The following is a 13,086-nucleotide window of genomic DNA, read 5'->3' on the forward strand; positions in this document are numbered from 1 at the left end:
TAATTTTTTTCCTCTTTGGCTTGTCGGTTTTCTCAAGGGAAGTATGGTTCTCGTCCTCTCTTCAATTGAATCAACACACTATCATCCCATTTAAGCCACTCCAGTTAGTTTCCCATAACATACATTAAATAACCAAGCTTCCTCTATTTTTCCCAAGTAATCTCCCTCCTTGAGCTCTTAAATCCATGTCCCAATATCCCAGTCAGTTAATTACAAAAATATCATTACAGTTTTTACAACAAGGTATTTTATAGAAGGGTCGTCACAAAGCTGAAGCTAAATTGCATACTATCATATTCCACTTAAGCTTAGGCAAATAAGATCCTATTAATTTAAAGAGACATTTCTTGAGACATCCATTGGGCATAAACTTATAATTTTTTTATTGGAGGTCCTATTTGAGGAAAAGCTAGAGAATGAATTGGCCACAAAAATGAAGTGATTATAGGAATAAAAGCTCTTTCCTATGCAACCACGAAAATAAGCTGAGAAAATTTCAAAGAATAAAGCTTGGATAGCAATAGGGCCCAACACTACCAAATAAAGAGACATCATTGAATACAATTACATTGAAGAGATCTTCGGTGGAAATGTCTTTGATGTCTCCTTGGTTGACAAAAAAAACATAAAAGGCAAGATAAAACCATAGAATATAAATGCTTAGTGTCATAACAAAGAGATCAGTTGCCACATCATTCATCTCGTTGGCTTAGAAAAATATAGAGAACAACTAGGGGTGGAAATTTGTTGAATTTTGATCTTTTTCTTAAGAGAAGATTTGTATTTATTATTTCTTATATTTTTGAGGTGAATTTGTTTATGAGAATGCATTCTCTTGTCTAATTTGTTGGTGGTAAAGAATATTATCCAAAAAGGTCAATAAATATTAATTATACTCTTATCTTCAATTTTTTTTTTGAATAGCATTTATGATGGATATATTTCACCAATTAAACCTACAATAGATGAAGAGCTTGCAATATGGAAAAATAAAGATAAGAAAACATATGCCTCGTTTGTTGCTTTCTCAAGTAAAGAGGTGAGTTGTCCCCTAAGATCTATTAAATATTCTTGGGATGCTTCGAAGAAGTCAAAAGATTTGTATGGTTCACATTTAGAAGTGGGGTTTCAATTGTAGTTGAAGCTTGATAATAACCCTGCCAATTTATGAATATGTACCTTGATATTAGGTTGGTGAGCTGGAGCCATTTTGTGGGCTTGTGTTCCTATGCATATATATTTTATATTTTGTGGCCAACATGCCTATGCATACATGCCGATTTCAGTTATGTGGCTAGAGGACTGGGATTTTAAATATGATGTAACAAATGTACATATTGTTATAATAAAATAATATAAAATAGGTTGGCTACAAATCCCACTCCACATTAAAGAGTATGGGAGGTAGGAAACTCAACGGTGACAAGCAATGAGGTGTTGATGACGGGTATTGGTGATGAGGAGACTTGGGGCCCATGTGGATTTAGGGTGTGCTATATGGTAGAGAGAGGCCATGTAGTGATATAAAGTATAAATTGGATGGATTCTCATCATTATTATCATCTTTATTACTACTTTGAGGAGGATTATGATTCTGGACATTGGTGAATCAACTAGTGAACCTTGAGCTTGGGTTCTAATATCCGCAGGGAGCTATTTCAGTTTGTGGCATGGAGGGTTCCTGAATAGCTCTAGAGCATCATGATTGTTGGGTTGACACCTTGGCAGTTGATGGCTTGGAGGGTGCTTGGAGCCTTGGAGCAACATGATTGCTGGGTTGACACCTTGGCCATGGAGGTATGGTTGTTGCTAGTTCGTCATTTCCTGTGGAGTTGTAGCCCCGTCTCTATTATGAATTAAATATTCACAAATAAGATATACATAGGTTTTAATAAAAAATATTAAAATATAAAAAATTTATAAATAACTTAACATTAAGCTAGTTAATTAAGTTAGTGAAAGGACATGAGTCTAAAAGACATGTCTCTTAATTGGCATGGCCAGTTAATTCCTATATATGGAGAACCACCATGGCCATGTAAATCATCAATCATTGTTTTAATAAATAAAAATATTCCAATTCAATTGTGAATACTAGTCTCAATGTACAATTTACTTCTATCTTTCTACGTTAGTGGTATCAGAGTCACGTTCGACAAGAAAGGACCATAGCCCCTATGGGCTGTCGGCCCTGCGGGCCTTCCACACCAACACGACTTCCATCTCCTACCGCTGCGTTGAACCTGATCCCGAGTCCCATCTCCCACGTCCTTGCTGTGTCTCCCATCACCTATCTATCCCCTCCCTGCACTACCTTGACCCTCCTGTGCTGCTGTGATCCTGTACTCCCCACTGATGTCACCTGTGTTTCCGCTTCTATTTCCCTTCGTTGTCGGGCTGCCGTCAACTGCTCCCGTGATTCACTATCGGCCGTTGTCAAACTTCCCCCCTCCTACTTCATCCACCCTGTCCACTTGCGTTCGGCTCCAGTCCCATCGTGGCATCGAAAGGTGGCTGGTCAATTCGGTGTACAAAACCATCCAGGCACCCTTTCCAATTCTTCGTGACCGCAACAGTAGCAGTTGACCGTCAAAGATTGGAATTAATCAAACTTTAAACTATAATATATAACTTAATTATTTTTGATCTTTATTAAAACATAAACTATATTAATATCTATATATATATATATATATATATATATATATATATATATATATATATATATATAGATATATATATATATATATATATATATATATATATATATATATATATAGATATATATATATATATATATATATATATATATATATATATATATATATATATATATATATATATATATATATATATATATATATATATATATATATATATATATATATATATATATTATTAAATAAATAAATAAATAAAAATATTATTATTAAAAATTGGGTCCACTAGGAAGAAAAAGAACAAAATGGGTCATGATGATAATTCAAAAAAAAATCAAGAAGAACTCGACAAGCTGCAGAAACGCCTTGACGATGTCAAAAGGAAGCAAGACGATTTTGGGAAGACTCAAAATGACATGGCACATAATATCCGAGCCATAAAAGACATAGTGAGCCAGTCTAATAAAGGAGCCAACCCACCCTCAGCCACGCAAAGTCCTCGAACCCTGGAAGGAGAAAATTTTCCAGATCAGGAGTATCGGATGCACGAAAAGCTACAAATTCTGCAAATACACTTTGAAGGAAGCCAATACTATACCAAATCTTCCAAAAGGAACCATCTTAAAATAAAAAACAAATGACCTAAATATGATGGTAAGAACTATAAAGGCACTATTGTATGGGTAAATAAGATGGACGCCATTTTTTAAGCGAACCCTCCACTTGGCGAGCAAGAAATGGTTATGACTGCATCCAACAACCTAGAAGCATAAGCGTACAATTGCTTTCTGTGGTGGTCGTATAAATGTACAGGTTGCTTGTTCAATTGGAAAAACTTTAAAACACCCTGCTAAAAAGGTTTCATGACGAGGAGGATGATGTCTACGAGAGATTTGTTCACTTGAAACAAAAAGGATCAATGAGTGAATACACTCACGAATGGGAAGTGTTGGCATTAAGGCAAAGAGGATTTTCAGATGAAGAGCTGTTAAAAATGTATCGCTGTGGCCTTAAAGATTACATTCGCGAAGAATTAAAATTGCATAAACCCAAAACCATTGAGGATGCCAGACATGCAACTATAATTATCGAGCGAAAATATAAACTCCACAAGGCACCATATGCCAGTAATGAGAGAAATAACAACTACTCCAAGGGGAAGTCAAGAAAACCATCGTCAGAGAACACTAGCAAGTACGTTCCACCACCAATGCGAAATGAAGGAAAACAATAATCTAGTGTTGAAAAGAAAAGGGATGGCCAATGCTGGAAATGCGGAGACAAGTATTACACAGGACACAAATGTGCTACGCAAAAATTGTACAACTGTGAAGCCGAACAAGAAGAAGAATCTTTAGAAGACAACTTTGAAGAAGAGAACAATGAAGAAAATGCAAACCGTAATCCGGAATCAGAAGAAGATATGCCACAAATTTCCTTGATAGCCATCACATGGATAACTCAGCCACAGACACTAAAGCTTAAAGGTCACATCAAGAAGCAAAACACTATCGTTCTAATAGACTTAGGGAGTACACACAACTTCGTAGATGTCAATGTTGCAAAAAGACTGAACATTTTTGCTTACCTTGTAGCAGACTAAAAAGTGATGGTAGCAGATGGAAAACGTATAGATGGAGTAGGAAAGTGCCATAAAATCAAGTTACAACTAAGTGAATATGAAATGGATTCCAGTTTATATACAGTCCCCCTAGGAGGAGTAGACATCGTTTTAGGGATACAATGGTTACAAACACTAGGCACGTATTCACCAAATCACCAAAAGCAGTTCATTAAATTCAAATTGGATGGAAGGAAATATAAGTTGTTTGGGTTTCAAGCTCCACTGACTCAATTAATCTCCGCTCAGCAGATGAAGAAACTTATTCGCAAGGAAGCCCCAACATTTGTCGCACAATGTCAGCAGTTGGAGTTATTATCGATAGAAGGAACTCACCAGCCATAAGAAATTTCATCCTTGATCCATAAATACGAGAAGGTTTCTCAAGATTTGCCAATGAAATTACCCCCTGAAAGGCAAATTGAGCACATCATCGAAGTCAAACCAGACTCAACACCAGTAAAAGTTAAACCGTATCATTATCCCCATCACCACAAGACAAATAAAATGATTAATACAAGATCTGCTGAAGCATGGAATCATTACGAAAAGTAGAAGTCCTTACGCTGCACCTGTACTATTAGTTAGGAAGAAGGATGGGTCCTTCCATTTGTGTATGGATTACAGAGGGTTAAACAAAATCACTATCAAACATAAGTTTACGATTCTGTTCATTGATGAAATGCTAGATGAACTACACGGTGCAGAATACTTCTCAAAATTAGATCTAAGATCAGGGTACTACCAGATACAGGTAAGACTAGAAGACGTCGAAAAGACATCATTCAGAACCCACGAAGGGCATTATGAGTTTAAAGTTATGCCATTTGGTTTAACAAATGTGCCAACCACCTTCCAAGCAACTATGAATGAACTTTTTCACCCATATTTGCGGAAGTTTGTATTAGTTTTCTTCGATGATATTCTTGTTTACAGTAAGACGTGGAAAGAGCACCTCAAACATCTGGAAGAAGTATTATCTGTATTAGAGAAGAATCAGTTCTACACCAAGTTATCAAAATGTACTTTTGGGAAAAAAGAAGTTGAATACCTATGACATGTTATAACCAGGGAAGGAGTCAAGGTGGATCCCAATAAAATCGAGGCAATCAAAGAATGGCCCAAACCCAAGAACGTATCCAAGCTCAGAGGATTTCTAGGGCTAACCGGGTATTACAGAAGATTTATAAAAAACTATGCACATCTGACAACACCCCCGACCAATTTATTAAAGAAAAATGTTTTTCAATGGAATGACCAAGCAAACAAGTGTTTCGAGAATCTAAAGGAAGTAATGTCAATCACACCAGTGTTAGCAACTCCTAACTTCTCCAAACCATTTGTAGTCGAATGTGATGCTTCAGGATTTGGAATTGGAGCCATATTAATGCAGGGTAACCACCCGATAGCATTTGAAAGAAGAAAACTTAATAAATGAGAAGGTTTGAAATGAACATACCAAAAGGGGATGCTCGCCATCATACATGCTTTAACAAAGTGGCACCAATACTTGCTTGGAAGTAAATTTTCAATCCGAACCGACCACAACAGTCTTCAATTCTTACTTCAACAAAAGACATTATCAACTGAACAACAAAAGTGGATGGAGAAGCTGTTAGCTTTCGACCTAGAAATATTGCACAAGAAGGGGAAGGAGAACGTCGTAGCTGATGCACTCTCACATAAGGATGATGACAACACAACATGTTCCGCCATGGTAGTTGTTCCGGAATGTCTAGATGAAATACGAGCCGAATATGCCAAGGATGAAGATTGTGATTCCATGATTAAGAATATCAATCAACATACCAATTTCGAGTGGAAGAATGACATAATGTGGTACAAAGAGAGAATTTACCTAACACCAACATCCAAATTTAAGTTGAAAATTCTTAAAGAATCTCACAATTCACTGCAGTTGGACATGTCGTGTTCTACAAAACTTATTACAATGTTTGACAATCATTCTATTGGAAGGGCATGAGCAAGGAAATTCAGAGATATGTTGCAGAATGTGATATTTGTCAAAGGAATAAGAGTGAAAATGTTCCAACCCCAAGTTTGTTACATCCACTACACATTCCCAACTAGAAATGGGAAGATATTTCGATGGACTTCATAGAAGGACTACCTGCGTCTGATGGTAAGGACAAGATATTTGTTGTAGTCGACAGACTCACTAAATATGCCCATTTTATGGCCATAAAAAAAATGGACACAACTAAGAAAATTGCGGATATGTTTTGTAAAAACATCTACAAACTGCATGGGTTCCCCAAAGTCATAGTGAGTGATAGAGACGCAAGGTTCAAGGGTAATTTTTGGAAGGAATTCTACCACCAGGCAGGAATATCCCTCAACATGAGTTCAGCTTATCATCCCCAGACAGATGGTCAAACTGAGGTCGTGAATAAGTGCTTGGAAACATATCTTCGTTGCTTCGTCACTGATAAACAAAATAAGTGGACTCAGTGGCTACACCTGGCGGAATGGTGGTATAACACCACCTACCATACGTCAACGAAAATGACACCTTTCTAAGCTGTCTATGGTTATGAACCACTCAGATGGAAGGATTTTGCACTACTCAATTCTAGGGTTCTAGCATTCAAAAACCACATATAAGAGAACCAAAGGATCATTAACTTATTAAAAGACAATCTAACGATGGCACATAATAGAATGAAACAATAGGCCGATAAACATTACACTGAGAGAGAGTTTGAAGAAGGAGATTGGGTCTTTTTTAGACTTCAACCCTATAAGCAATTGTCATTAAAACAACAAGGAAAGAATAAACTATCACCTAAATATTATGGTCCATATCAAATAATAAAAAAAATAAGTAGCATGGCTTATGGATTGAAGTTACCCGACAACTATCGAATCCATAACACCTTTCATATATCAAACATGAAGATAGTACTAGGACAAAACAAAGTATCTCAAATACAAATACTGGAGACGGATGAAGAAGGAAGAATCGTCCTAGAACCAGAAGGTATACTCACTACTCGAGAGAAGGTCCTACGGTCCAAGACAATAAAGGAGTACCTCATCAAATGGAAGAAATTACTAGAGGAAGATTCATCCTGGGAATCATAACGTTTCCTTGAGCAACACCCGACATTACCCATCCTTTGAGGAAAAAGCATTTTTAAGAGGAAGGCAATGTTATGAATTAAATATTCATAAATAACCTGTACATAGGTCTTAATAAAAAATATTAAAATGTTAAAAATTTATAAATAACTTAACATTAATAACTCTCTATATAAAATACCTAGAATAAGGTTTTAGATTAGAGTCTATATAAAATACCTAGAATAAGGTTTTAGATTAGAGTCTCTCCCATCGAACGCCTTACATGGTTTTGTGAGTAAGCCCTATTGAGGGTCGTAAGCCTAGACTGCAATGAAGACGAGAACCACCATTGTGGTGACCAGGAACAGGTTGGACCAGAGGCCAGAGGAAAGTCACGAAAACCACCCTGCGATCGATCTGATACTGCCCACTGAAACAAGGGGTGGAACACTAGTTTACTTCACCGGTTTGACATTAGTCCACCGACCCTGTTGTAAAATAAAGTATTTTATTTAATTTATGGACGGGGGCACGTGGAAGGGGGTGGGTCCACCATTGAATTCACTATTGGTTTCCCTATGTGTGGGCCCACATACTTCCAATGTTACGTGCAATTCATGCCGTGGAAGGGTGGGCTAAGGGCGATTCCTATTTCCGCCATAGTTTTTTAATTAATGCCCCCTGACATGGGGGCGCGATAGGGAAATATAACGCGAGAAAAAAAACTGGAGGAGAAAAAAAAAACAGTCTCGCGTTATATTTCCCTATCGCGCCCCCATGTCAGGGGACATTAATTAAAAAACTGTGGCGGAAATAGGAATCGCCTACGTTATATAGCCACATAAGTATATTTATTTTTTGAGGTTTTGGGTACATAGTACTAATAAGCCATGGTTTTAGTTCAGTTTTGAGTTTTTGGGCACATGGTATTGATAAGCCATGGTTTTAGTTTATGATTTACAAATTAAAAAATTTTATCCTAAAATGAAAATAAATTTTCATGGGTAGGAATCTTTGTTCCATGTTACATACTAAAATTTTTATAGTTAGTAATAATAACAATAAAGTTATAATTTATTTAGTTTTTATGATTTTTGTAATTTTAGCAAAGTGAGATGTATTATAAAGTAAATGTTTTGATGCTTATTATAAGCATCAAACAATAATAAACATCAAAATACTTCATCATACATCTCAAGTTGCTAAAATTAAAAAAATCATAAAAATTAACTAAATTTTAATTTTAATTAAAATTATAATAATTATCATTAATGATTAAAAAATAATATATAAGATAAATATATATACATTGTAAAAAAAAACATGTCAGGATTAGATTCTCCTCTATTTTATTATGGAGATTTTTAATATTTAAATAGACTTTATTATAATACTATGGCTTGTCAATACTACATGCCAAAAAAAACTAGAACTCATTTCATATGACATTATTTTAATTAGTGAATTTAATTAAAAGGAAAAAAAAACAACACATTAAAAGTAAATTTTAGTTTTTGATTTGTGTATACTATTAAAAATATTCTAAAATATTCTGTAGATGTTTAATCCCTACCATCCACCTAATAATTATTGATAATTAAATTAAAATTCTAGAAACATATTCCAAAACAACGGCTACATAGTACCTAGTACCTACCGCTTAGCTTAAATATAGCTTAATGAAAACAATAATAAAGACAAACGTTTCATCACAAAAATAAAACAACTCATAAAATATTGTATTGTTGAATGCCATTACCAAAAATTAAGAAATATGATTAACTAATATATATATATATATATATATATATATATATATATATATATATATATATATAGTGTGTGTGTGTGTTATATTTTTGTTAATATATATAATTGTTTATAATTTAATTTATTAAAATATGTTTAATATAATAACAAGTCACCTAAAATTGAAAATATTGTGAAAAAATTATAATTCATGAAAATAGGGATAATAGAAAGAGAATTAAAAAAAAGAAAAGAAAAAATAAAAAAGTTAAATATAAAAGAAATAAAACTAAAAACAAAAAATTAGTAACTAATAGAAATGGAAGTACTAAACAATCTATAATAAAACCTCAACCAATCATTTTACAAATAAATAAATTTCAATAATAATAAATAATAATAAAAATTGAATTCTTAATGTTAAACTATGGATAAACATCATAATTTTTTGGTAAAAATAAACTAATACCCAATCAAAAACAAAATTAAATATGTTATACCATATAATAATAAATAGATAAGCAAAATTATAAAACTACTTTTATACCACATAAAATTATCATAATTTTACCAATAAATATTTACAATTCTATAAATATTTACAATTCTATATATTTATTTTACTAGAAAATAATATTATAGAACCTCTACGTTTTATAAACCTATTTAAAATTATAAAATTATAAACACTAAAACGTACTCATCATACCAATTTAAAAATATCGATAATTTTGTAATTAAAAAAGTCTTATGAATATTAAGAACCAAATATAATGAACAAAATTATTATAATTGTCAAATTTTAAAAGAAAAAAATTACATTTATAAATGTTATTATTAAAATCTAATTTAACTAAATTATTATATAATCATTATATATTCTTGGCCAAAAATTATAAAATTATAAACACAAACGTTCTCATCATACCAATTTAAAAATATCGATAATTTTGTAATTAAAAAAGTCTTATGAATATTAAGAACCAAATATAATGAACAAAATTATTATAATTGTCAAATTTTAAAAGGAAAAAATTACATTTATAAATATTATTATTAAAATCTAATTTAACTAAATTATTATATAATCATTATATATTCTTGGCCAAAAACCAACATTAAAATTATATGTATATCATTTAAATTTAAATATCAGGGGAAATTTATAGTTTATATATATATATATATATATATATATAAATATAAAGATGGATATAAATATAAAGATGGACGGTTTTAATGTTAATAGATTTTTATTTAATGTGAATGATTCAGGGAAATTTTGAATTTTTCTCAAATGTTTGGAGTACTAATTTTGTTAGCAAAATTAGATTTATTGGATTCATTAAGTTTGCTCAGTTTTTTGGGTGGGGTTTCATTTATTTTGGTCACCTTTGACTCCACGAGGATTGTTATTTCTATGATCCTATGGTTGTTTGGTGATTTTCTAGAATTTTATTCTAATTAACATCCAAAATGATTGTTAATAGTTTTGTTTTTAGGGAAGTTACAGGTGAGGCTTTCATCTCTGGTCCAATGGGAATTGGAGAATTTCATAAATCTCGTAGCCTTTAAGCTTTATTGCCTAAGGAACCTATAATTATTCCTTGTGTGTGACCCGATGGCGTGGGATATCGATTACTAAGTATTAAGTATATATCTAGGCTAGGCTTATATCTTTTGTTGAGTTCTGAGGCTAATCTCCTTTCAGGAAATCCCTTCATTCAATAGTAATAATTAAAATGCATCGATGTATCTTCGAGTGAGTGAGCAAATTTTAAAGAGGTCCCATTTATCAGTATACTTGACACCATTTTTTTTCATAATTAAGAATCTAAATATATCTAGAATCCCATTTAGGTGATGTAATTTTGTCATTTAGGACTATTTTTAAGTATATAATGTGTAAATAGAAAATAGTAGATGTAAATTTGGAAGGTTAACTTAAATCAAATTTTAATAATATATAAATAGGAAATTAAAATCACAAAACTATATAAAAAAATGATAATAACAAAAGGTAGAAACAAATTTAAACTAGATTTTAATAATAGACAAATGGGAGGATTAAAACCACACAACCATGACCAAAAAAGTGATAAATAGCAAAAATTTAGAGGCAAATTTGAAAGGACAACTTAAACTAAATTTTAATAATATAGAAATGGGAGGATTAAAACCACAAAACTATTAAGTAACAAACTAGACTTGATCATCCCCACAACCTATGATGTCCTCAAAAACATTTTAATATTCAATCATGTTTGAAAACAAAAAAATTTATAGAGCATGGATATAACTCAAAGTGCTTTGAGCGCATGGGGCATAGAGTAGATGGTGATAGAGTGTTATGTTAAGGCACCATATGGTGAAAAAGTCATCAGTTTGAAACTCCATGGGCAATAATTCAATGAAGTGATTTTGATGACTTAGATGTCCCTTGGTCGCCTCTAGTCAAGCCACAGGTTAAATGTATCAATCATCTCAAGACTCACATTACCTAGCAACAAAAAAACACTCAAAGTGATTTAGCTAGATGAAAATGATTCACGGATACAGTTCTATTGTATTAGACCAAAACCCATTATTTCAATGATTCAAATTTTCAAGATATTCAACATTAACACCAAACTTCATAGTTTCCCACAATATATGCATTAGGCAAAGAAAGATTTAGAATAACTAAAGTAAAGTTTTTTTCATAACCACATCTTTAAACGAACTAAGCGCGGAGGATGAGGGCATAGATTATTGAACCCTAAATTTTTTTGTTTGTGTAAGCTTTATAGCCTGGATAGAAGAATATTTCTTATCTTCTATCTTCATCTCACTTTTAATTGGTGAAGCATTTTATGTATTGATTTCATAATGTAGAATAAATATTAAATATTCTAAATAGATCTTACTACAAATAATCTAATTTTGCAAGTACAATATTTGCCTCTCACAAGTTCACAAACTTCTAATTAATAATAAAATAGTATTCAATTTAGGCAAATAAATTATCTTAAAATAATATTGAACTTCCAAACTTTTTAAACATAGAAATAAAATTTGAAATCATACCAAATAATTAATTACCTTTTATTTTAATCCACCACCACAAAAATTTTTAAACATAAATAAAAAATTTCAAAACAATCCCAATAATAATAATAATAATAATTTCTTTATAAACTAATAACTATTAATTTTTATTTATAAACCACACTAGCCAATGTTAAAAAACATCTTCAAAATTACTATTATATCATTATGATCATCATAGCAATCACTTTTATATCATTATGATAATAATATACCATTGTGATCTTATTTAACATAAATATTTAAAATTTAAATTTATTTTAAATTTCAATCTCATTTAAAAATAAAAGATGAAAAAATAAGCAAAAACAAATGGTTTAGGACTGGTTTTTAAGTGTGACTTTTTGGAGTTTTTGGGGGATTTTTGACTAGAACCTGATGAAATTTTTTGTGGCCAAATAAAAAAACAAGTTTAAGCAACAAAAATCAAGATTTGATCACAATTTGTTTCATCAGATTCCGGAGAAAAATCCATTGAAAACTTCGAAAAAATGCTCTTAAATACTACTTAAAAACATCGTTGTCATTCCTAGTTCATGCTCCATTAATTAATGATGATATTATACATGGCTATATTATTAAATTTACTCCATACAATCAACCAGTTTATTTATTTATTTTAATATAGTTTTTTTGGGAGATATAAAGTTTTACAATTATATATATATATATATATATATATATATATATATATATATATATATATATATAAAGCTTCGCAAGACCCTTCCATTACTTTTCAAAAATAAGAAGGAGAAACAACATTAGCATCCATCACTAGATGCTCTCGACCTGCCCATAGGGAAATCAGTTCTATTAACCATCTGGTTGCATTATAAGCCAACCAAAAAATAAAAAGTCTAAAGTTGTCTAGCCATGCAAGTA

This window comes from Pinus tabuliformis, chromosome 6 (assembly GCF_031772625.1).
Source record: "Pinus tabuliformis cultivar Carrire ecotype Pingquan chromosome 6, CPIR1, whole genome shotgun sequence".
Lineage (NCBI taxonomy): Eukaryota > Viridiplantae > Streptophyta > Pinopsida > Pinales > Pinaceae > Pinus > Pinus tabuliformis.